This window comes from Centruroides sculpturatus, unplaced genomic scaffold (genome assembly GCF_000671375.1).
Source record: "Centruroides sculpturatus isolate CEXI.00-Female unplaced genomic scaffold, Cexi_2.0 scaffold662, whole genome shotgun sequence".
Lineage (NCBI taxonomy): Eukaryota > Metazoa > Arthropoda > Arachnida > Scorpiones > Buthidae > Centruroides > Centruroides sculpturatus.
Genome location: NW_019385051.1, coordinates 275,891 through 282,127, shown reverse-complemented (window position 1 = coordinate 282,127; position 6,237 = coordinate 275,891).

The window sequence follows — 6,237 nt, the reverse complement described above, 5'->3', positions numbered from 1 at the left end:
AAGATTATAGAATGTGTGTAATTATACTAAATTGATTTCTCTTTTCTGTTTTTTAATAACATCAAAATACTGTAGATACTTTTTGTAAGATCGTAGTCATAAAGCCATTTAAGTTGAAATAGTGTTGAAAATAGTTCCTTGTTTATTCAAATTTTAGGTTTATTGTCACACATAACAATAAATTATAAAAAATAAATAACGGATGAATTTTGGCACACATGAATCAATAAATAATTATAAAATAATTTTTTTGTATATACAAAATAAAATTAACAAATTTTTCCTACAATCTGAAAAGTACATTTTAAAAAGGATTCGTTAAGTTTATAAATAAAAACTTGTAATATTTTTTAAAGTAAAATAGATTTCTGAATTATTCTGAAATAGTCCATTTTATTTACAGTCCTTAATCTTACATTTTTGAATAATCAAACATCCTTACTACACCCGATACGTTTAAACCTATACACCAATCAAAGCCCGATAATATTCGGCTTTGGTTGATGTATACATTTTTTAATAGTTAAATTTCTATAACGAAAACTAAAGTTTTGTTTTATTACCAATAGAAATTGGCCTAAACCGATCTTTAAAAATGTACTAAATGTTACATTTCACATGTACAAGTTATTATCAATAATGCAGAATTTTATTTCGTTGTAAGATATAGAGTGACTCCAGTTTACCAAGTTTTTTAAAATTTTATACTATAAACATTTGGGTCGGGGAAACGTTATACACAAATATATGATTATATAACGATTATATATGATGATATACAAATATACGTTATACACAAATGGTCATGTGAGAAAAAGTTTGAGAAACGTTGCTCCAATACTCCATTCTTGGTCGTCCTCTTCTCTTAAATGATATTTTTATTCATTCTGAATGCCTTGATATATATCCTATCATGTTTCTTCGTTTATTTGTATTGTTTAAAATGTTTCTATTTTCTCTTAAATCTACTCATTGGACAATTTTTCAGTCCAAGCTACTTTCTGCATTCTTCTCCAGCACCACATTTCAGACGTTTGTAGTTTTGTTTTTGTTCTCTCTTTTTTCGTCAATGTTCATGTTTCAAAACCATGCAATGTCACTTCCCAAACATAACTTTCGATGAAACTTCTCTTCACATCCACAGAGATGTTCAGTGATGTTAGCATTCCTTTCATTTTGTACAACGCTTCTTTTCCTTGTGCAATTTATTAGATTGTTTACTTTAATGGACAAATATTTTTCATTTTCTAACCAAGAAACAAATACATGAGGTAAAATTGTAAATCATCGTACCGAAGAAAACAGATAAACACGAGAATATTGTTATTTCGATAGGTAATATGTTAGTTGAAATAAAATTGGACAATCGACAAGAGAATAAATATTACAGTTTAGATCTGCACAGATAAAAAAATATGGGATAAATCAGGTGAAATATTAATCCAGAATATGATTGAAAAAATAATAAGAAGCGAGAGCAATGTTTTGGTAAAAATAAGTATTGAAAATCTGTCATGGATTCCTTCAACTATTACTATTAAATATATATTTATGTATTATTTATTATTATATTTAATATTTATTGAACATTACACGAAATAACGTATAAATAAATGTATTTTATGTAATAAATGTATACCTTTATATTTTAAAATAAGTTTATTGGTATGGTTCGCTACTCACACACTTCAGAAACTAAAATGAATCAGTCTGTTATCCTAGAATTGAGACTCTAGCATTATGTAACGTTTTTCTAAACACTCATTCCCCCTGTAACACGTCGTAACGGTTACCTACAAACTCGTAGTCCCCGAAAACTGACATTTAGTCAGGTTTAAAAAGGAAAATATTCCTGTAGGAATAGCATAAGAGCTGTATGCATATGGCAAACTCTTTTATCTTGCCGACTTCTTGCTGTCTTTAGTGTTGCACCAATCCTTTTAAGTAAAGATTTTGTACAGAAATGGCGTTTCTTTTCGTTATATTCTGTGTAATAACTCTACATTTAATGAGATAATTACTTGTTAAGATTAAAAAAAGAATTTAAACCTATCGAAAATGCACTGATTTGTTATACAAAACACTCTTTTCTTAAAAATAAATATAACAAAATTTTACTTAGGCGAAACCGGTTTAGAAGTACATAAAATAGAATTTAGCGTACTTCTGGACAGATTACTACAAAATTCCAAGACGTATTCTTTAAGAATATCGAACTTCGAATTATTTGTGGAGTATAGGGCCTATATTAATTTCTTATTATTCAGTTTAGATGATACTTTACTATATTTAATGTTCAGACACTTCGGTAAACACAAACAAATAAATAATTATAGATGAAAAATATTATCTATATATATAACCCATTCAAAGTGTCCGTCTGTCCCGTAACCGTTTGATAACGGACACTANGGGCAAGTCACTACTAATTTGAGGTGAAAGCATGTATTTTAAATTAAATAAATTAAAAATTGCAGCCCGGCATTGTGACGATGTCACAATAATTAATTATTCGTTTCTCCTTTTACTAAATTTAGAAATGGAAGTCGTCGAAAATCATGTTGTAACAAAATAAGGCAATATTTTAAGACCACCTATTTTCTAAAACCAATTTCTAGCTCTAATACGTTTCGAGTTCAAATGTGTTAATTTGTATGCAGAAGCTTCTTTTTGATACTTTTTATTAGTAAGTTGAAATGATCTTGATTTATTTAAATGTTTTTATTAAAACTTGCATAACATTATTTGGTTTGATTTGATTTTGATGAGATACGACAACAACATATTGGCCACCTGCCACTCGGAAGAACTTTCTAGACGAAACTGACCCCTATTTAATGTTAAAAATGTATTATTTTCACATTTGTTAATTTGTTTTCATAATAATTGAGATTTTTATGAGAAAAATATTGTTTCGACAAGAATTCAATAAAGAAATAATTTCTTCAACAGTTTGAAAGTTCAATATAGTTCAACAGTCTAATATATACTGTATTATAAATTTAATCTAATCAACAAAACAACACAGAGGTTCTTTGTTCAACAGCCCTTGGTAAAGCTTGAACACAAGACCAATGGTCAGTGGTTTTATCCGCTCGGCCAGTGATAGGCGATAAAATTATATATGACAGTTCTTTTCAAAGATATCATGAATACTAACAATGTTAAGTTTTTGATGCTAAAATTCTTTACTTATCGATTTATTAATGTGTTTCATTAGCATTTTAATTCATGGTTATCAATTAGCTAACTAAATTTAAAATACACGTAATATTTTTATAACTAATAATCACTAACAAATGGAAAAGATGTAGAAATTATTTCAAATAAATTATTGATATATCAATATGCATTATTATATTAACACTGTCCGGGTGACAATGTGAATATTTCGGTCTATCGTCATATTACAGCAACAATGAGTAACAACATCAAAGAAATTCTTTCATGCTTTATGCAGTATTGGTATTCGCTATTTTAAAATGACAATGAGATAGTTGTACAACTCTGATTAATTAAACGTTGCATACTTAAATTTTATTATTACTTTATCGCTAGAAATTCATCGATAAAGTGTATAAACCTAATTCAACCTGTAAAAATGATTAAGTTTTATTAAATTCTATAAATATATATATATATATTTTCTTTACTGATTCTTCTCATATAAAACATTTTAGGATCTCTTACTAAAATACTCGTGAGTTAAGTAGTTTCATACCACTGGAAACTGAGGGAATAAATTAATTAGACGATAAGCCTATGATATTGTGTAAAACTTTTTATACATTCAAAATATTATCAGTTTCAAGGAAAACTTTTTCAAAAAAACACTTAACTTGCAATCGATAGATTGCAAAATGAAAACAAATAATCTATTAATAAACTCTTTTAACAATGAAAGCAATAATATAGTGTAATTTAATTTTCCTTCTCATTTCTATCAAATTACAAGCAGAGTATTTTAATGTTATTTCGCGATAGATGAACATTTTTATCCTTATACAATCATTGATTATCTGAACTTCTCCTGAGAGAAATTTTGGCTTTCTTGGAAAAATATATACAGTGGGTGATCGGTTAACCAACATAATCCGTTCCAAGACTTTGTTCGCTATCCGAATTGTTCGTTAATCGATCATCCACTGTAGTTTTATTTATTAAAGAATGATATTAGGATAGCTCGTGAAAATTTACATTGATCGCAAGAAAAAATCAATTTATCATATATTAAATATCGAATTAACTTATGTAACTTTTGTCTTAAGTGTGAAGTCTTTAAAAAAATACAAGTGTTCTACTTGTAATTTTTTCTTAGATCTTAAAATGGAGTAAGTAAGGCTCCAAAATATCTGAGTATCTACGTAACAAGCGATATAATATTAATCATTATTCTTTACTTGTAGGCAAATAAATTTTATATAATCATTAAATAATATTTAGTAAGAAATAAAAAATACTATTACATTAAGATATAGCGGAAATAGATTCAAAATTACATACTTGAGTAAAACGATTTATCATACAGTTTACCGAATAATTGATAGTAGGTGCAACTGTCAGTCACTACAGCATAAAGTCGTGGGCTTTCCTTACATGTAACGCTGGCCGACCTACTTTAAAAAATATTTAATATTTTAAGATACTTTTTTTAATTATGAGATTTTAATCAACAAACTAGTCTAAGATAATCATAAATCAATAAAGAATTAATCTATACATGAATTACTCCGATATTTTCTAACAGAAACTCATTTAAAAATAAGCAATACTTTCCTCACTGGTAAAGGATAGAATCTATTCGAATCCGGATATCTTTAATGAAAATATGAAATATTTTTACAAACAGTAAGAGATTGTGAAAGAATATTGTCGAGATAAAATCGTTCGACATACGATTTCCCGCGCTTTTCCGTATTTTCAAACGAACGACGGTTGTCACCATGGGAACGCTGATCAGACAACTTTGGAAACTCGACCGCGGATTGGCTGGAAGACATCATACCACCAGCGGACGTCTTGTAGCGCTACTAAGCGCTGATTGGTCCATTTGTCTCAATCCATATAAAAGGATTGAGTTTAGGCGGGAAGTTTAGTTTCACCTAGGACAGGGGTCGGTAGTTTGTCAAGTGAGAAGAGCCAAATTGTCATGAAAACAGGATAACAAAAGTACCAGAGAGCCGCATATTAATTTAAATGTGCGAAATACGACACACGACAGGGGCGCTTCTAGTGGACGTTTTTGGCATAACGTTACACGGATGGACGGACACGCGTTCAATGTGTTATACATATAGATATGCTTCAAATGCTACCACTCTTATGCGATACATATTGATCGCGAGTGTGGTCATGTGCGGACGGCGTACGACTCTATCTCATAAAGGCATAAATTATAAGGCTGCGGTGAAAAGAGGTGAGGTGAAATTGGAGTTTATGTCCGAAGAGCCGCAAACGTCTATGCAAAGAGCCGCATGCGGCTCGCGGGCCGCTAATTCCGACCCCTGGCCTAGGACACATCAAGGGAACTCACGTTCGTCAAGCTTCGCCTAAGTTAGCCTAGAAGATTGTTTCGTCTCGCTGTGCTGTAACTAACGTTGGAAGGAGTTCGTCGCAAGGTGTTCTTTTCGACTAACCTGTTGTCGTGGATTAAAAGTATTTGAACTTTGTTACACCTGAAGTGTTGTAATTGTTGTTTGTGAACTTTTGTAACTGTATGTACTGTACGTTTTACTCGTAATATAAACGTTTTTGTGGAAATTCAGTAACTTCTCGTATATCGTTTTGAATTTGACTAATATCATCGAACTAAATTAAAGACCCAAGACTGATTGTTTTTCTTGAAAAACCCAGCTAAAAATAGTGCACTGCACTGACAATAAATAGCCAGAATAATTAAATGCCTATTCAACAAGGTGGCAGTCACATAATCGTGATTGAAAAATTCCTGCCGCCATGTTGCTGGAGATAGTTCTGCACTGCCGCGATATGAAAATACAGTAGAGCGTCGTTTATCCGAAAGTCAGTTATCCGAAAGAATTCCAGTTGGCAAATTTAAATTTTCGCTTGTGCTGTGGCGCTGCAATCTTTGGCTATGTCTTGGGCTACTCAAATATTTTACGTTTTTGATACTAAATTAAGTTCTGAAATATAATTTTTTATTGTTTTTATATTTTTCAATATATTTATTTTGTTTGTACAAAATAAAGAAATAATTTTTAACGATACAATAGTCTT